Consider the following 21436-nt stretch of genomic DNA (forward strand, 5'->3'; position numbering starts at 1 on the left):
TCGCCAAGCGTCGGTTTCAGCTCTCGGCAAAGTATTTGCTGAGTGCCCGATAGAAAACACTCGGCAAAGAGACGTTTACTAGCACTGTAGATGCCATGTGTTGTTTGCCGAGTGTTACACTCGGCAAAGCCTTTGCCGAGTGTTTTTTGGGCTTTGCTGTGTGCCTATGGCACACGTCAAAGCTACTATTTCCGATAGTGCTCCAAGAAAATGATACTTTGCAGGGAAAAATCTTATGTGTTCCGGACAAGTCACTTTGCTTGAGAAGAGATTGATCAGCAGCGTTGTGGTTGAATGTTCAAGTGAGAAATTTCTCTCATCAAGTTTAGATAGGTAAGTTCTAGCCCTGACTATTTCACGTTTCTCTAGTAATTCCCTAACCACATGATTTGGTAATCGAGAGTCAAGATATGATGACCAAAGTGCTACCGAAGGAGAAGCTGCAAGTGTGTAATGAGGTAGCGGGTATGATGGTGCCCTCCTCATGAGTTGGAGGGGGAGATATATTGGGAAATCCTCCACATGAGTGGGCATTGAGGAGAGAAATTGCTCCAATTGAGTAGGCCCACATGTTATAGGTGTAGAACAAGAAAGTGGACCAAACTTGTGTGCACCTAGTGTTTTCCCAGTTGCCTTACAAGAGAAGGATGGGAGAAGTTTATGGACATCATGTTTTGCCACTCCTGGTGTGTGAGTGAGAGAGCAGTAGCTTTAGTTTAGCCCCATTGCTCCTTGCGCGTGAGAGAGGGAAGAAAACCAGAGAAAGAAAAAGAGAGGGAGAAGAGTGAGATTAGAGAGATCTTGCAATAGATCAAGAAGGATTCATCCCCAAGGTTGTGAAGCTTCAGATTCACATACTTGGTGCCTCTAATCTGAGTTCCACCATCATTTGGTGAGGTCTTTCCACTGCCTAAGTAGCAGCCCCAAATCTTATTGTTGCTATCCAAGATCTGTTGTATCTTGATGTATGGTTACCTCTAGTGCTATCTAGAGATGAACTTGTTGTAATCCCACAAGCATATAGTGGAAGAAAATTTGGCTGGCTTGGTCCCATGGTTTTAACCCCGATTTGGGGGTTTTCCACGTTAAATCTGGTGTCCTATTGTACTTGATGCTTTCAAGGAGTTCCATGCCAAGGCTGAAAGAGAATCTAGCAGGAAATTGAAGTGCATTAGATCAGGTAATGGTGGTGAATATAGAGGACCATTTGAGAGGTAAAGCAGGTTGTATGGAATCTAGCAATAGAAGACAGTGCCAAAGTCAGCTCAGCAGAATGGCCTTGCAGAGAGGATGAACAGGACATTCATAGAGAGGGTCACAGCTATGCTCTCTCATGCAAAGTTACCAAATCAGTTTTGGGCTGAAGCATTGATGACTGCAGTATATGTGCTCAACTTGTCTCCATGTGTTCCACTTGAGGGTGATATTCCTCAGAAGATATGGTCAGGAAAGGAGGTATCATACAAGCATATGAGAGTCTTTGGGTACATGACATTTGTGCATGTTCCTAGAGATGATAGGTCAAAGCTTGATAGCAAGACCAAGCAGTGTGTACTGCTGGGCCACCCTGATGAGTAGTTTGGCTATAGGTTGTGGGATCCAGTTAACAAGAAAATTGTGAGAAACTGAGATGTAGTATTCTTTGAAGATGAGACAATAGAAGATATTATGAAGCCAAAGAAGCCAACCACTACACCTCAAGTTGTTGATATGGATCCAATTCCTTCTCCAAATGTGCATGTCAATCATGGAGGAGATGATAGCACTGAAGGTGCAAGTTCAAGCCAGGGTGATGATCAGTCATCTGAGGATGATGATGTTGATGAGGATGCTGATGTTGATGATACTCAAGAAGAACCACATCAGGAGCAGTTGAGAAGAACCAGCAGAGTTCATAGGCCCTCTAGTAGATATCCACCACATGAGTATTTGTTGTTGATAGATGCAAGTGAACCCTCATGCTATGAGGAGGTTATGTCTGATGAGCACAAGAATCAGTGGTTGGAAGCCATGAAGGACAAGATGAATTCCCTTCATGAGAACAACACCTTTGAGTTGGTGAAGTTGCCAAAAGGCAAGAAACCACTAAAGAACAAGTGGGTGTATAGATTGAAGTCTGAAGAGAACATCTCACAACCAAGGTACAAGGAAAGACTGGTTGTGAAAGGCTTTGCTCAAAAGCAAGGTATTGACTTCGATGAGATATTCTCTCCTATGGTCAAGATGTCTTCAATCCGAGTTGTGCTTGGTATGGCTCCCACCATGGACTTGGAAGTTGAACAACTTGATGTGATGACAACATTCTTGCATGGTGACCTACAGGAGGAGATACATATGGAGCAACCAGAAGGGTTCGCGGTTGCAGGCAAAGAGCACTTGGTTTGCAGATTGAACAAGAGCTTGTATGGCTTGAAGCAAGCTCCTCGATAGTGGTACAAGAAGTTTGAGTCTTTTATGACAAATCTTGGTTACCTTAAAGCACAGTCTGATCATTATGTCTTTATGAAGAGGTATGTCGAGGGTGATTTTATTATCCTCTTGCTTTATGTTGATGATATGTTGATTGTAGGAAATGGCACAAAAAGAATTGCTCTCCTAAAGAAGGCATTGGGCAAGTCATTTGCAATGAAGGATTTGGGTCCAGCAAAACAAATACTTGGCATGAGGATCTCCCGTGATAGAGCAAACAAGATGCTTTGTCTATCATAGGAAGCATATATTGAGAAGGTACTTGAAAGGTTTAATATGCAAAATACAAAACCAGTTAACTCTCCACTTGAAGGACATCACAAATTGAGTTCAGATCAGTGTCCTACAAGCAAAAAAGGAGAAAGAAGCAATGGAGAAAGTACCGTACCAATCTACTGTGGGCAGTTTGATGTATGCCACGATGTGCACTAGGCCTAACATAGCCTATGCATTTGGAGTTGTTAGCCGGTTCATGAGCAATCCAGGAGAAGCATATTGGGCTACAGTAAAGTGGATTCTCAGGTATCTCAAAGGAACTTCCAAAATGTGTTTATGTTTTGGAAATGGTAATCTTGTATTGCAGGGCTATACAGATGCAGAATATGCTGGAGACAAGGACTCTAGAAAGTCCACATCGGGATACCTGGTGACATTTGCAGGGGGAGCAGTGTCATGGTCATCAAGGCTGTAGAAGTGCATTTCATTATCAACAACAGAGTCCGAGTACATTGCAGTGGCTGAAGCTTGCAAAGAAGTGTTGCGGATAAAAAAATTCTTGCAATAGTTGGGACATAAGCAAGAGAAGTACAATCTGTTTTGTGACAACCAAAGTGCCATTCATCTTGCCAAGAATTCAAGCTTTCTTTCTCAAACCAAGCACATTGAGGTGTGGTACCATTGGATTCGAGAAGTGGTGAGTTCAAAGTTGTTGGAACTTGAGAAAATCTATACCGACCAGAATGGTGCGGATATGATAACCAAAGTGATACCGAAGGAGAAGCTACAAGTGTGCAATGAGGTAGCGGGTATGATGGTGCCCCTCATGAGATGGAGGGGGAGATATGTTGGGAAATCCTCCTCATGAGTGGGCATTGAGGATAAAAATTGCTCCTAGTGAGTAGACCCACATGTCATAGGTGTAGCACAAGAAAGTGGACCAAACTTGTGTGCACCTAGTGTTTTCCCAATTGCCTTACAAGAGAAGGACGGGAGAAGTCTCTGGACATCATGTTTTGCCACTCCTGGTGTGTGAGTGAGAGAGCAGCAACTTCAGTTTAGCCCCTTTGCTCCTTGCGCGTGAGAGAGGGAAGAAAACTAGAGAAAGAAAAAGAGAGGGAGAAGAGTGAGATTAGAGAGGAGATCTTGCAATAGATCAAGAAGGATTTGTTCCCTAGGTTGTGAAGCTTCAGATCCACATACTTGGTGCCTCTAATCTAAGTTCCACCATCATTCGGTGATGTCTTTCCACTCCCTAAGTAGCAGCCCCAAATCTTATTATTGCTATCCAAGATCTGTTGTGTCTTGATGTATGGTTACCTCTAGTGCTATCTAGAGATGAACTTTCCACAAGCATATAGTGGAATAAGATTTGGCTGGCTTGGTCCCATGGTTTTTACCCTGATTTGGGGGGTTTCCATGTTAAATCTAGTGTCCTATTGTTTCTGTAATTCTGGTTGCAACTAGTTATGACTGTTGTTTGTGCTGTTGCGATTAGTTGCAATCAGCTGCAACTGGGTTGATGTGATTACAACTTGTTGGAACTAGTTGTGACTGCTGCTATTTTCTCCAATTATATGTGTGATACATATGTTTCCTTCTGTGAATAGGTGACGACCCTAGCCTGATTTCGCACTGTGGTGAAATTAAGCGCTTCCGCTGTCACTAGCAAGTGTGTTAGTGTGGTTATCCCAACACTATCATGGTATTGAGAGTTGTGATGTCAATCTTTACATTCATTGCATGTAATTCTTGAAAAAGCAAGATTGCTTCATCAGAGCTGCTATTTTTAAAAAGTCCACCAAGAACTATGCTGCAAGTATATGTGTCCATTGTGATTCCATTTTCAATCATTTCATGGAATGTCACCTTTGCAGGAACTATTCTCTCAGCCTAAAATAACCTATGAAGTATGATGTTGTATAAACTAGTTGAAGGCTTTATACCCTTATGCAAAATTTCTCTGACAATACTCAACCCATCATCGATCCTTCCAACTTTACAATAGCCATTAACAAGTGTCCCATACACTACATCATTTGGTTCAATGCCAGCTGAGACCATAGGATCAAATGCTTTCTCCATCTTGCCAACTAGACAGTACCCATCCATCGGCATACTATACACCATAACAGTAGGATGCAAACCAATACTTACAGTTAAGTCAAATATATTTTGTGCGTCCAATACCCTTCCCACTTTGCAAAGGTTGTTTATTATTGAACTGAAGAAAACAATGTCAGGATGCATACCTTTATTCATCATTGTCAAAACTAATTCCTTGGCTTTTAGTAAACCACCATGAGTACAAAAACCTTGAATAAGTCAATGGTAAGTAACTATATTGGGTGCTACTCCTTGATCAATCATCTTATAAAATTTTATTACATCTGCAAAGCGCATCAATCACTGTCGAATAGATTACCACATTAGGTTTCACTCCTTGCTCCCTCATTTCATTGAAGATAATTGTAGCCCTATCTAGCATTCCACAGTTAGCATATGCCTTGATCAGCACACTGAAAATATGGATGTCAGGTGCAATACTGTCTCTGTAACACCCAAAATTTTTCATTCTTTTAAAATAAGTAAATTTGATTTAATTATGTATTTAAGTGTGCGTTCAATTATAGGAAATTAATAATTTTTGGGGAATTAAAATCAATTATAAGATTAGAAACTTTTGATGCATACATGCTGCTGCATATTTATTTTTGTGATGAATGGTTTTGATTCAAATTCCAAATGAATTCAAAATCTAATTGAAAATGAAATTTGGAAAATCGTTGGAAAAAGGAAAAGAATTCTTTTTTCTTCTCCCCCTCCTTCCTTGCATTCGGCCCGCTGGCCCCTCTCCCCTTTTTCCCCGCAGCCCAGCAGCCGCGCCAGCCCAGCCGCGCGCCTCGGCCGCTCGGCCCAGCAAGCCCCGCCGGCCCACTCGGGCGCCAACCGTTGCCGCGCGCCTACGCCCGCGCCCAGCCGCTGACCGCCTGGCCCCACCTGTCGGCGCCGCCCCAACCTCCCGCTCGCCCCGCGCCAGTCAATCGCGATGCCGCAACCGCCGCCCACGAACGGCGTCGTGGGAGCGCCCCCCCTTGGTGCCTCGGCCGCTTCAAATAGCAGCCAGACCCCCCCCCCCCGCGCGCACCCGGCTGCCCCCCCGCTCTCATTTTCGCGCTTGCCAAGCACCGAGGAAGGCCGCAACCGCCGCAGCCGTGGTCACCGGGATCCGCCATCGTCGAGCTCGGAACCTCCGCGCGAACCACCGTCACCGAGCCGTCTCCGCTCCGGTTTTCACCGCGGTGAGCCTCGCCGTTCTTCCCTCTCTCTCCCCGAGCAGCTTATTTCTCGTTTCTTGGCTTCTCGAGCCCTGGCCGCGAGCTCCGCGAGCCGTGGTCACCGGCCATGGCGGCCACCGCGCTAGCCGCCGTTCCCGACCGCCGAAACGGCATGGCCACGACCCCCCTTCTTCCCCCGCGCTCACCGGTGCCCTCGGATGTCCGTTTGGTGAACCCTAGCCCTTAACCGCGCGCGACCGAGTCCTTCACGCCGCCGGCCATGGCGCCTGGTCGCTGGTGATACTGTTCCGGCTGGCCTTCCCTCCCCAGGCCGATCCTAACCGCCCATCGCGAGATCAACGGCCAGGATTAGAAGTTACCCCTTCACGTGGTAGTTATGCTAAAGAGCCCCTCGGTTTTCAGAAAATAGAACCCGCAGTCCAAGGCGTATTTCCCCAAATGCGCAATCTCGATTGGAAAACGTAAACTTCACGGCTTAAGTCAAAAATACGTTTTCAGTATTTACAGAAATGCCATTTGAACTGTTTCGCTTATAAAATTATCATTTTAGCTCCGAATTGATCCATTCAAATCACGTTAGCTTCGTAATTTCATAAGCTACATGTTGGAGCTACTGTTAGTCAAGTTTAGAACTTTTTAATTTCATGATTAGATTTAATTAAATATATGGCTATAGGAAAACCCGTTTAAATCATAACTTTCGCATTTTAGCTCCGTTTTTCGTGAACTTCGCGTTGACGTGATCGTAGCGAGACGTAGATTAGTTTTACAAACATTTTATCTTGATTTCAATACTGTTGGTGTACTGTTCTAATGATAGGAATGTTTGCTTTGCATGAATGCTTTTGGAATGTTGTATGTTGCGGTGTTGGTCGCGTTCAGACGGTGAGGAAAACGTTGGAGACCAAGAACTCTTCGACGACCAGCAGGACCAGCACGAGTTTGTGAACCAAGGCAAGTATAACATGGGCCTTCCTTGATGTCCTATTTCACTTTAATCAATTACTCATTTGCATGTGTCTAATTTTGATACCCGTAAGGACATCCTAGTGATTGTTTATCATGTTCCTTGTCTCCTATGGGTTAAATGCATATGGGTAGATTGCTAGTGCTCTAACTGAACTTGACATACATGTGATGAATGATACTATGGAACAAAGTGAGTAACATGATTTATAACAACTGTTCCATAGGGCGAAAGTGCAAATGACCTTTGTTCATGTTGCTCCCAGCCCTCCATAAGGACTTATCTGTCGGCAAAAGCTGGGACTGACAGTGCAACCGGGAGAGTCATATGGCTCTGACTTTAGCTCAGTAATAGGATCTTTTCTAGCTAGTTAGAGGTTACCTTTTTGGCGCAAATGGGGCTTGCCACGTTGGGTATAGGGCTGCCTCTGTTCCTATGAGTATAGCCGCGATGGATATGTGCCATAGGAAAGGGGGGTCCTACATCTGCCTGCCAAGGAAACCTAGCGGCCCTAACTTGTTAGGGAAACCTATGAAATGGCTTCATAGTGTACCCTGCCCGCTCACCTTGGTAGTGACATGGGAGTAATTAACCCGGGCATATGGGGATCACGACTCGCGGTGAATGTGCATCACCTCTGCAGAGGGTAACAAACTGTTATAACAACCGTGCTCACGGTTACGAGCGGCCCAGAAAACTCACATAATAACTGGATACTTGATGATGATCTTATAAAGTTGTTTAATGATGATATATGGTACACATGACTCTGATATATGTTCTTATGGGAATTAAATGGGAGCTTAAGCAAAACTTGATAATACTTGAGAATAAAAGTTTGACCTATTAAAAATGCTAACTGCAGTAAACCAGAGTCTATCCTTTTTGAGCTTCATAACCCCATGTTAGCTTGCTAAGTACGGAATGTACTTACACTGGTTTATTTTCTTTATTTGGATAAAAATTCCGGATGGGTAACAGATGACAACGGGTATGAGGATTTCCCGGAGGATTATTAGGCTTGTGGTCAACCAGTTGACCTTCCCTGTGATGAAGCCCACGAGAGTTTATTATCTTTTTATCTTTCCGCTGTGATGTATAAGACTAAGTTTTATTATAACTCTGATGTATGAGACACCGTGATGATACTATATGTAATTTGTCAGCTTGTGTGTGTGATTGATTCCTGGGCACACACGAGTTTTGTGCATTCAATTTTATCCTTAAAATTGGGTGTGACAAATTGGTATCAGAGCCGTGTTGACTGTAGGATGCAAGCCTAGTTAGAAAGTGGTCGTTTTAGCATCTTTGCTCCTCTGGTTTCTTGCTTACTGACTTATTCTTGTTATTTTATTAAAACATTTATGCTTTTCATACCTTAATCTATTATTTAAAATTGTTGATTCTAATTCTATCTCACTTTAAATCTATAGATGTCTCATAATCCGAAGACTGCTCGACTCAGTACCGCCGGCTATCGTGCCATGTTCACCCCACGTGCCCCACCGGCGGAGAGGGAGATTGTGATCATCTCCGACGACGAGGAGATGGCTACACCGACGCCTACACCTGCTCCTACACCAGTCGCCGTGCCAGTCTATCCTGTTGTAGCTACACCTGAGGAGTCGATGGCTACTTCCCCTACACCTGCACCCTCCCCAGCTGTTCCCGTGGAGGACGAGGAGATTGGCTGGAAGTGCAAGTACTACTTCAAGCCAGCTCCAGAGACAGCCTACTACCACACTCTCCTCACCCACATGCTGGACGACTACTTCCCCGACTTGCACGCCTCCATCAGCTACCACTGCGCCGAGTACCAGCACCCACTAGAGGCTACCTTCTGGAAGGTAGAGCTGGTGGTCACTGCTTGGAACGATATCAATAATGGACATGAGGTGGAAACTGTCCACTGTGCCCCTGCCAGGAGAGCCCATGCTTTGGATGGCATGGAGGATGCAGCACAGAATGCCTACATCCACTACCATGGTCGTCACTTTGAGGCCATGAGGGAGGATCGCTTCAGGTACCTTCCTCGAAATGATCATGAGGGTGTTTGACAGGTTTTGGCTCCACTAGAGAATGACCCAACTCTGGAGGCAACGGTGCAGCATGTCCACGCTATGCAGGGAGTGGATGATGAAGTCAAAGGAGAACTGCGTGCATCTCAGAGAGCGCAGAGACGTCTTCAGAAACAAGTGGATGAACTTCGAGCACAACTTGGACAGCCTTCCATCTACAAGAAGAAGCGCCGGTCCTTCACCATGATTGACACCGCTCCATAGGTGTTAGGTGCCTTGATCTAGATTACCACGTCGTTAGTTCGTGTTCTTATTTAGTCTTGTTGGTCTTGTGAACTTGGTTGATTAGATGTTTAATTTGTGAACTTGGTTGATTTGGTATTTTTCTTGATTGCTGGAAGTTTGTGGGCATGTCCACAACTTCCTTAGATTGGAACTTTAAATTTAGAATGAAATCTTAATGCAGATGTTTCGTTTTATCTTATCTCTGCTGTGCTGATTTCTGGAGCAGCCTGTGTTCTTTATCTGTTATCTCGAAATCTGGGATGATAAAAATTCTGAAATTTTTGTGGAGATAACTAGACCTCTGTATATTTCAAGTGTCTTTGGAATCACGTCAATAGCTGTTCAGGTTTGGGAGATCTAGCTGACACAAGTCGATGTTCCTGCGCTGTCTGGAACTCAGAACAGTTTCGGTTTAGCTCTACTTTTGACTATGTGTGAGTCCGAATCTGTAAAAGTGGTCTAAATGAAAGTTGTAGCTGATGTCCTAGGCTTTCTAACGAATCTTGGTGCACCTCTGTTGGATCTCCGAAACTCGAGTTATAACAGTTTTACTGAACTGCTGAATTTGAATCTTGTCCAGAAAATTTTCAGCATTGTTTCTTATCTTTTATAAGCTCTCTATAATGGGAAAAATCTCTAAATTTTGCGCATTTGTTGGGAAATAGATGGCTGCAAGAGGAGGAAGAGGCAGAGGCCGTGGTCGTGGGCGTGATGCTCTTATAAATCCACCACCGCCACCTGTGACCATGGAACAGATATTGGGAATGCAAGCGCAACTGTTGCAAGCTATGATGCAGCGCTTGGACAATGAACCTGCAAGAGGGCCACCGCCTGTTCAGGTTAGAGATAAGCGTGGAGAGTTTATGAAAGGTCGTCCACCGGTGTTCACACATGCCTCAGACCCTATGGAGGCAGATGATTGGTTGCGTGCTGTGGAGAAACAACTGAACATAGCACAATGCAATGACCTTGAGAAGGTGTTGTACGCTTCCGGGCAACTCCAAGGAGCTGCTCAGGATTGGTGGGAATCATTCCAGTTTGGACGTCCCAACAATGCTCCTGCTATCACTTGGCAGGAATTCAAGGATAGTTTCCGGTCATACCATATTCCTGATGGACTAGTGGAACTGAAGCAGGAAGAATTCAGATCTCTCAAGCAAGGATCAATGACTGTGGCGGAGTATCGGGACAAGTTCGCACAACTATCACGCTACGCTCCTAATGATGTAGCGGATGACAAGGATAAGCAACGCCGTTTCCTCAAGGGACTCTATGATGGACTACAGCTCCAGCTGATGTCTAATACTTATCCTAACTTCCAGTCTTTGGTGAATCGCGCAATCGTGATTGATGATAAGCGCAAGGAGATGGAAGCTAAGAAGAGAAGGCTCCAAGGGCAAGCTTCTGGGAGCAACACTCGCCCACGTGCTTATCCCCAGCAAGGTTTCTAGCAGAGGAATCAAGGACCAACTCACCAGGGAAACCATGGTCAGTATCCTCAGCGGAACCAGTTCCAGCAACGCCCTCAGTATCAGCAACAGTTTGGAAATCAGCGTACCCCGCAGCAGACCAGCAATCCTACAACACGCCAGGGAGTGCCTAACAATGCTCCTGTGAAGAGTGGTGCACCCAACAATCCCAATGCCTGTTACCGATGTGGAGAAGTAGGTCACTATGCTCATCAGTGTCCTAAGAAGCAGAACCAACAAGCACCTCAGAACCAGACCAACAATCAGAAGTTCAACGCCCGACCACCTCTCACAGCGAAGGTGAACTATGTGTCATCTGATGCAGCTCAGGAGATGCCTGATGTCATGTTGGGTACGTTCAGCGTCAACTCTATTTCTGCTACCGTACTTTTTGATTCTGGTGCTTCGCATTCTTTTATCTCCCAAGCTTTTGTTAGAATGCATAGCGTACCTTTGTGTGCCATGAAAAACCCCCATACTAGTGAATTCCCCGGGAGGTAGTATGCCCGCTTCTTATTGGAGCCCCTCAACTAGCATTTCCTTAAGGGGGGTAGACTTCAAGGTGAAGCCTATTGTGTTGAGAACAGCGGGAATTGATCTTATCCTGGGTATGGATTGGATGAAACAACACCGGGCAGTGATTCAGTGTCAGGAGAAATCTGTGGTTGTGACATCACTCAATGGGGATAGAATCTGTGTAGAAGTGGTAGTGCAAGCTCAACCTACAGCCACAGTGAACCAGCTAGATGGTGAAGTCAATGAACAAGGTCGTGTCGTGGAGGAGTTCCTGGATGTCTTCCCCGATGACTTGCCAGGTATGCCACCTGATCGAGACATTGAATTCATTATTGAATTATTACCTAGAACTGCACCAATAGCTAAACGTCCATATAGAATGGGAGTTAATGAATTAGAAGAGCTTAAGAAACAACTAAAAGAGTTGCAAGAAAAAGGTTTCATACGCCCCAGTTCTTCCCCATGGGGGGCACCTGTGATCTTTGTGGATAAGAAGGATGGTAGTCAACGGATGTGTGTGGATTACCGCTCACTTAATGAGGTAACCATCAAGAATAAATACCCTTTGCCTAGGATTGATGATTTGTTTGAACAGTTGAGAGGAGCACATGTGTTCTCCAAGATTGATCTCCGATCTGGGTATCATCAGCTTAAGATTCGGAACTCGGACATACCCAAGACAACATTCACTACACGGTATGGATTATATGAGTACACCGTTATGTCTTTTAGATTGACCAATGCACCTGCATACTTCATGTATCTGATGAATAAGGTGTTCATGGAATTTCTGGATAAATTTGTGGTAGTATTCATAGATGACATACTAATATTCTCCAAGACTGAAGAAGAACATGCGGAACACATAAGGTTGGTCTTGCAAAATCTTAGAGAACATAAGTTGTACGCTAAGCGAAGCAAGTGTGAGTTTTGGTTAAAGGAAGTCTCTTTTCTGGGTCATGTTGTCTCCAATGGTGGGATAGCAGTGGATCCAGGCAAAGTGCAAGATGTACTGAATTGGAAACCACCAACTACTGTAAGTGAGATTCATAGCTTTTTGGGATTAGCTGGTTATTACCGAAGGTTCATTGAAGGCTTTTCCAAGCTAGCCAAGCCCATGACAGCTCTATTGGAAAAGAATGCTAAGTATGTATGGTCGGATAAATGCCAGGCAAACTTTGAAGAGTTAAAGAAGAGATTGACTACAGCTCCAGTATTAATTTTGCCCGATTTAAGCAAGAACTTCTCTATATATTGTGATGCATCCCGTTTGGGTCTTGGATGTGTGCTTATGCAAGAAGGAAGAGTGGTTGCATATGCATCTAGACAACTAAGGAAGCATGAGTTGAATTATCCTACTCATGACTTGGAATTGGCAGCTGTGGTTCATGCTTTAAAGATCTGGAGACATTATCTGATTGGACATAAGAGTGATATCTATACTGATCATAAGAGTTTGAAGTATATCTTTACCCAATCAGATCTGAATCTAAGACAACGTCATTGGTTGGAATTGATCAAAGACTATGATTTGGAAGTGCATTATCACCCGGGAAAGGCAAACGTCGTAGCTGATGCACTTAGCAGAAAGAGCTATGCCAATGGAATTCAGATAACATCTATGTCAGTAGAGTTGTGTGCTGAAATGGAGTATCTCAACTTGAGCCTAGTCACTAATGCAATGGAATTGGTGATAGAGCCTACATTGGAGCAGGAGATACGCAAAGGACAATTGAAAGATGAAAAACTTAAGGAGATAGCAGAGAATGTAGTGCTTGGAAAGGCACCTGGATTCAGAATGGATGAGAATGGTACTCTTTGGTTCGGGAAAAGGATATGTGTACCGGAAATTAAAGCTATCCGTGATGCAATTCTGCAAGAGGCCCATGAGTCTGCTTATTCTATACATCCCGGAAGTACAAAGATGTACTTGGATCTCAAAGAGAAGTATTGGTGGTATGGTTTGAAGAGAGATGTGGCAGAATATGTGGCTTTGTGTGACACTTGTCAAAGAGTGAAAGCTGGGCATCAAAGACCTGCAGGGTTACTACAACCAATGAAGATCCCTGAATGGAAATGGGAAGAAGTTGGTATGGATTTTATTGTAGGACTGCCCCGCACTCAAAGAGGTTATGATTCAATATGGGTAATAGTGGATCGACTCACCAAAGTTGCTCACTTTTTACCAGTCAAGACTACCTATAATGGTGCAAGATTAGCAGAGTTGTACATGGAAAGAATAGTGTGCTTACATGGTGTTCCCAAGAAAATTGTGTCGGATAGAGGCACCCAATTTACATCGCAATTCTGGCATAAAGTGCATAGATCCTTGGGGACAAAGTTGAATTTCAGTTCTACGTACCACCCGCAAACCGATGGACAGACTGAAAGGATCAACTAGATTTTGGAAGATATGTTGAGAGCCTGTGCACTTCAGTATGGTGATAGTTGGGATAAGAGTCTGCCTTACGCAGAGTTCTCATACAACAACAGTTATCAAAAGAGCCTCAAGATGGCACCTTTCGAGGCGTTGTATGGACGTAAGTGTAGAACGCCTTTGTTCTGGAATCAGACTGGAGAAACTCAAGTGTTTGGTCTCGATGTCCTTAGAAACACGGAAGAACAAGTGAGAATGATTAGAGACAATTTGAGAGTAGCTCAGTCCCGACAGAAGAGTTACGCTGATACCCGCAGAAGAGAGCTGACCTTCGAGATTGGTGATTATGTGTACTTGAAAGTGTCACCAATGAGAAGTGTGAGAAGATTCAATATGAAGGGAAAATTAGCACCAAGATATATAGGACCTTTTAAGATCCTAGAGAGACGTGGAGAAGTAGCTTATCAGTTGGAACTGCCTGAGAGCTTGTCCGGTGTGCACGACGTGTTCCATGTTTCCCAATTGAAAAAGTGTTTGAGGGTACCAGAAGAACAAATTCCTTTGGAAGAACTTGCTGTCAACGAAGATCTTACTTATGAAGAGTATCCGATAAAGATCTTGGAAACTGCTGAAAGAGTTACGAGAAGCCGAATCATAAAAATGTGCAAGGTGCAGTGGAATCGGTATACAGAGGATGAAGCTACTTGGGAAAGAGAAGAGGATCTGAGAAAGACTTATCCCCAACTATTTGAGTAAGCAATCACTCGAATCTCGAGGACGAGATTCATCTTAAGGGGGGTAGAATTGTAACACCCAAAATTTTTCATTCTTTTAAAATAAGTAAATTTGATTTAATTATGTATTTAAGTGTGCGTTCAATTATAGGAAATTAATAATTTTTGGGGAATTAAAATCAATTATAAGATTAGAAACTTTTGATGCATACATGCTGCTGCATATTTATTTTTGTGATGAATGGTTTTGATTCAAATTCCAAATGAATTCAAAATCTAATTGAAAATGAAATTAGGAAAAACATTGGAAAAAGGAAAAGAATTCTTTTTTCTTCTCCCCCTCCTTCCTTGCATTCGGCCCGTTGGCCCCTCTCCCCTTTTTCCCCGCAGCCCAGCAGCCGCGCCAGCCCAGCCGCGCGCCTCGGCCGCTCAGCCCAGCAAGCCCCGCCGGCCCACTCGGGCGCCAACCGTTGCCGCGCGCCTGCGCCCGCGCCCAGCCGCTGACCGCCTGGCCCCACCTGTCGGCGCCGCCCCCAACCTCCCGCTCGCCCCGCGCCAGTCAATCGTGATGCCGCAACCGCCGCCCACGAACGGCGTCGTGGGAGCACCGCCCCCTGGTGCCTCGGCCGCTTCAAATAGCAGCCAGACCCCCCCGCGCGCACCCGGCTGCCCCCCCGCTCTCGTTTTCGCGCTTGCCAAGCACCGAGGAAGGCCGCAACCGCCGCAGCCGTGGTCACCGAGATCCGCCATCGTCGAGGTCGGAACCTCCGCGCGAACCATCGTCACCGAGCCGTCTCCGCTCCGATTTTCACCATGGTGAGCCTCGCCGTTCTTCCCTCTCTCTCCCCGAGCAGCTTATTTCTCATTTCTTGGCTTCTCGAGCCCTGGCCGTGAGCTCCGCAAGCCGTGGTCGCCGGCCATGGCGGCCACCGCGCTAGCCGCCGTTCCCAACCGCCGAAACGGCATGGCCGCGACCCCCCTTCTTCCCCTGCGCTCACTGGTGCCCTCGGATGTCTGTTTGGTGAACCCTAGCCCTTAACCGCGTGCGACCGAGTCCTTCACGCCACCGGCCATGGCGCCTGGTCGCCGGTGATACTGTTCCGGCCGACCTTCCCTCCCCAGGCCGATCCTAACCGCCCATCGCGAGATCAACGGCCAGGATTAGAAGTTACCCCTTCGCGTGGTAGTTATGCTAAAGAGCCCCTCGGTTTTTAGAAAATAGAACCCGCAGTCCAAGGCGTATTTCCCCGAATGCGCAATCTCGATTGGAAAGCGTAAACTTCACGGCTTAAGTCAAAAATACGTTTTCAGTATTTACAGAAATGCCATTTGAACTGTTTCGCTTATAAAATTGTCGTTTTAGCTCCGAATTGATCCATTCAAATCGCGTTAGCTTCGTAATTTCATAAGCTACATGTTGGAGCTACTGTTAGTCAAGTTTAGAACTTTTTAATTTCATGATTAGATTTAATTAAATATATGGCTATAGGAAAACCCGTTTAAATCATAACTTTCGCATTTTAGCTCCGTTTTTCGTGAACTTCGCGTTGACGTGATCGTAGCGAGACGTAGATTAGTTTTACAAACATTTTATCTTGATTTCAATACTGTTGGTGTACTGTTCTAATGATAGGAATGTTTGCTTTGCATGAATGCTTTTGGAATGTTGTATGTTGCGGTGTTGGTCGCGTTCAGACGGTGAGGAAAACGTTGGAGACCAAGAACTCTTCGACGACCAGCAGGACCAGCACGAGTTTGTGAACCAAGGCAAGTATAACATGGGCCTTCCTTGATGTCCTATTTCACTTTAATCAATTACTCATTTGCATGTGTCTAATTTTGATACCCGTAAGGACATCCTAGTGATTGTTTATCATGTTCCTTGTCTCCTATGGGTTAAATGCATATGGGTAGATTGCTAGTGCTCTAACTGAACTTGACATACATGTGATGAATGATACTATGGAACAAAGTGAGTAACATGATTTATAACAACTGTTCCATAGGGCGAAAGTGCAAATGACCTTTGTTCATGTTGCTCCCAGCCCTCCATAAGGACTTATCTGTCGGCAAAAGCTAGGACTGACAGTGCAACCGGGAGAGTCATATGGCTCTGACTTTAGCTCAGTAATAGGATCTTTTCTAGCTAGTTAGAGGTTACCTTTTTGGCGCAAATGGGGCTTGCCACGTTGGGTATAGGGCTGCCTCTGTTCCTATGAGTATAGCCGCGATGGATATGTGCCATAGGAAAGGGGGGTTCCTACATCTGCCTGCCAAGGAAACCTAGCGGCCCTAACTTGTTAGGGAAACCTATGAAATGGCTTCATAGTGTACCCTGCCTGCTCACCTTGGTAGTGACATGGGAGTAATTAATCCGGGCATATGGGGATCACGACTCGCGGTGAATGTGCACCACCTCTGCAGAGGGTAACAAACTGTTATAACAGCCGTGCTCACGGTTATGAGCGGCCCGAAAAACTCACAGAATAACTAGATACTTGATGATGATCTTATAAAGTTGTTTAATGATGATATATGGTACACATGACTCTGATATATGTTCTTATGGGAATTAAATGGGAGCTTAAGCAAAACTTGATAATACTTGAGAATAAAAGTTTGACCTATTAAAAATGCTAACTACAGTAAACCAGAGTCTATCCTTTTTGAGCTTCATAACCCCATGTTAGCTTGCTAAGTATGGAATGTACTTACACTGGTTTATTTTCTTTATTTGGATAAAAATCCTGGATGGGTAACAGATGACAACGGGTATGAGGATTTCCCGGAGGATTATTAGGCTTGTGGTCAACCAGTTGACCTTCCCTGTGATGAAGCCCATGAGAGTTTATTATCTTTTTATCTTTCCACTGTGATGTATAAGACTAAGTTTTATTATAACTCTGATGTATGAGACACCGTGATGATACTATATGTAATTTGTCAGCTTGTGTGTGTGATTGATTCCTGGGCACACATGAGTTTTGTGCATTCAATTTTATCCTTAAAATTGGGTGTGACAGTCTCCAAGCATCAAATTGAAGAGATATGCCATATCAACTAGGCATCCTTTAGTAGCGTACTCGTTAAGCAGACTTAGGTAGGAGACAATATCCGGTTTTAGGCCCTTCATTGCCATTGATTCAAAAAGATCTCTAGCATCCTTGATTTTTCCATGCTTGCAAAGGGAGCCATTAACGAGTTCCAATTAGCAACATCTGGTAAGATGCCCCGATTTATCATTTCTTTAAATACCCTCACCGCCTCCCCCCACTAGCCCATAGAGGAATATCCATAGATCAAGTTATTATATGTCCTGTTATTTGGCTGAACACCTTTATCGACCATTTGTCAAAGGACAACCTCTGCCTTGTCCATTTCTCTTGCCTTACACAGTGCATCAACAATGGAGTTATGTGTCACTAAATCTGGTGAAATGCCCCGCTGCACCATTTCATTGAATAGATCGCATGCTTTATTAACATTGCCCTCCTTAAAGAAGCCATCGATCACCGTAGTATACACAAGCACGTTGGGCGAGCAGACAGCTTTCCTTTCAGCCATCATCCATAGCAATTCATCTACTTGGCCACTCTTTTCGAAGTTGCAGAGGCTCTTTAGAAGTATGAAGTTTGATAAAACACTAGGCTCATAGCCCAAGTCAGGCATTCTATGGAGAAGGATGTCCAGAGCCTCGTTTGTCCGCTTTGCTTCACAAAGGCCCTTGAGAAGGTTACTGATCATGATGGTATCAACTTCAAAGCCTGTCTTGAGGACCTGGCCGAAGAAGGCCAGTGTTAGCTCCGGGTGGTGCGCACAGGTGTAGGAGTCCATGAGGATGCCATAGGTGTGGAATGTGGGGGACAACACCGGTGGGCCATCACACAAGATGTGCGGTTGAAGAATGAGACGACAAGGGCAGGACCATCTCTGTAGGCGGTGGAGGAAGGCGCACATGTGAGTGCAGCGAGGAACCCATTCAGCCCGCGCTTGGGGATGGGGGTTGCTTAACGTAGCAATTCATCGAACAGGTGGTGTGCCTCGTTCGGGTGGAGCGTCCTTGACCTCACGCGCGTTGTGGAGGCAGTGAGGGCGAGGTGGGGACTACGCGGTGATGGCGAGGAGGAAGCGACAGTGGTGAAGATGACAGAGGAGATGCGGGCATGAGACGACATTGCCCCATGCATTGGATATGGCACCCAGGTTTGCTTGCTTCTTGCATGATCTCGTACTCCGGTGAGAGGCCGCCAGCAGCGTGTTACACACTCGATAACAAGCAGTGGGTCATTACATCGTACGCTCGACTCAGACGATAGTAGGTCTCATCGATGGGTAGGTAGGCGTCATAGGTCTCGCTAGTGTTCCAGGGGTAGGCTAGTGTGGTAGGTCGGGTGGGCGGGCATTGCGGCGCGGCGTAGGTAGGCCAGCATGAGCAGTCGCGCAGGGCGGGCGAGCGCTACAATGCGGCGCAGCCAGGCGCTAGGCGGGCGGCTACTGCGGTGCTAGTATCCTTTTGTCCACAGGGGCAATTCTGTCTATGGGAATACAACAGGGATACAACACCTACAGGTGGGCCAAAGTGCGGTGGATACGTCCATAATGGCAATTATCAGCAACTTTAGCAATTATAATGGCAATTTTCCAAATATCTAAATTGTATTGGCAAATCTTCAAAACATGAAAATTGTAATGGCTTCAATCAAAATAACCCTTTTTAAAACTGATATATCAACCATGCTCTCGGTCATGAGTGGCCTGGAGTTCTTATGGAATAGAGATTTTGTTTACAAAAAGTTGTTTAAGTTTAATTGTTGACATTGCCTTAATCATCTAGTTAAAGTGGGTTTATATACAACATAGCAACTAAAGCTTAATGCTAAAAGGTGACTAACTAAAAATGCTTACTGTTGTTAAACAGATTCTAACTATTGAGCCTTCATAAAACCTCATGTTATATTTGTTAAGTACTTTTGTACTTACGCTTGCTTTATTTTCAATACTTTGGAAAAATCTCGAATGGATGCCAGATTGCTAGAGTTTGGAGGAGTTTAGGCATGTGATCAACCAGTCAATTGTCCCTATGGTGTTGGAGTCTTCACCTGAAGATCAAAGTTGTCTTTCCACGGTTTTATGTCTAAGGTTATATCCTTTTCTATTAAGTGTGTTATGTCATAAAGCAGTCTTTTTGTATTTCCCCTTGTAGAGATATGTGTGATTTGGATTCCTGGGCTCACATATGGTGTGTATCTAGTTTTGTCCTTAAAACTAGGTACTACATCATGTCTTATGGAATGACTGGTGGTCCTACTTTTAAGTTTATCATGAACACCATCCTTGATCCTCTACTTCACAAACGTGTGTTTGTTTTCCTTGATGTGTCGATGTTTTGTAGCATCAAGTGGAATATTTGTAGTCATGCGCATATATAGCTCGGATGGCCTGGTTATCAATGACTCAAGGATTATACTAGTTTAGGCAACGTGCCCTATGTCTAGTGAGTGGTGTCCAATTGTGTTCCTGAGCTCAAGGGCCTGAAGTCTGTAGTAGGAGATACAAACAAAGAAGTTTACTGGCTTCAGTGACAATAGTCCTTGTCTTGCTAGCTTTAGCAGCCATGCTTGCGCACTTTCTTTGATTCCTCAACTTTAGTTTTTGTGGGTCTTGCCTAGGACGATTGTACTTCTTGTATCCATGGGTGAAAGTCCACCATGGGAGCATGAGTGTCGAAAAGAGTCATGCATAGATTGGAGGAAATCTCCATGCCCTCCTCGTTTGTGATGGCAGGGAATGACTCACCAATTGAGAAAGACAAGCTTGTGGGAAACCTTTGATTAAGCTTTGCTTCATGGTCATTGAGTACTTGCTTGCTCATTGTTAGCCATATGCGATATATAGCATAGTAATAGTGTGGGCAGAACCCATGTAATGAGGGTGTCTTAAACCGCCGAAACCCTACCCTAAACCTCAACTGAGGCACTGATGGATCCAAAATGGTGAAAAAATCAATTACCAGACATAATTAATGCTCCATTGTCCCGAGAGGATTGGGTCAAATCTAGATTAACTTAGGTACTAATCCAGTGATTAGGGTTAAATAGAGGCATAATTTAACATAATTATGATCAATTAGCACTTAGATCAACACAAATTAGGTCTTACTTAAGATTTGAGGCTTAATTGACTTACCTAGGAACCTAACTGGAATGGGAGCAGCTCTGATACCAATTGATATATCTCAGGGCTTAATTAAGTGAGTTAAACTGGATCATTAGTTCTAAAAGGATACACACTTAGATTGCGAGGATTCAGTTGTACCTTCATTATTTGATGAACAAGCCATCGTGCTTACGAGCGAAGACCCGTGGCTACCTAGAGCAGGCCCTAATGTAGAGGGGTGGTGAAGTTGTACATCATAGTTGTATGGTTGTCGCTGATAACCTCATGGTGGCGATGATGTCCTCCTAGTGGTAGTGTCGTAGAAGGAGACATTAATGGTGGCGTTGCAGAGGTGACGACCTTCCTATCACACTCTAGCACCATGAATGGATCGAACCTTGGGGTTTAGGCGTAGCTAATCCTCATGCCGCATTGGCAATAGTGAGGGTTAATAAGGAGCCCCTCACTTCGTGACGAGGGGCCACAACCAATAGAGTTGTTGGAACCCCAATTAGGGTGCATCAATGGGGGTCTCTCCTTGACTGCTACGGAGATTGGTCCAATACGGTCCCTGTCAATAGAATATCGTCGGCAGTCCACTGAGGGGTATCCCATGAAGGTAGATTGATCGACAGAGGTGCGCGTAATTAAGAACAAGAAGGCAACAGAGACATAAGAGTTAGACAGGTTTGGGCCGTCAGTGTGACATAATACCCTACTCCTGTGGTCTGTTGGTTTGTATTGGCTATCGTATGATATTGCGTGTGTTTCGAGGGGGTCCCTGCCCACCTTATATAGTCTGGGGGGCAGGGTTACAAGTCGGTTAGATCTAGGAGATAACCGAAAAGTAATAACATGTTATAGGAATTATGGGATTGTACATATCCTAGCAGATTTCGTAGTATCTTTAGGATATCATCCTTGATGTCT

The 21436-nt window shown here is 44.8% G+C and overlaps 1 pseudogene; it reads right to left on the minus strand.

The window, feature by feature from the left end:
- Positions 1-4371: 4371 nt before the first annotated feature.
- Positions 4372-18525, minus strand: LOC136531194 (protein Rf1, mitochondrial-like; annotated as a pseudogene).
- Between the last annotated feature and the right edge of the window lie 2911 nt (positions 18526-21436).

The sequence above is a fragment of the Miscanthus floridulus genome, unplaced genomic scaffold (genome assembly GCF_019320115.1).
Source record: "Miscanthus floridulus cultivar M001 unplaced genomic scaffold, ASM1932011v1 fs_301_2_3, whole genome shotgun sequence".
Classification (NCBI taxonomy): Eukaryota; Viridiplantae; Streptophyta; class Magnoliopsida; order Poales; family Poaceae; genus Miscanthus; species Miscanthus floridulus.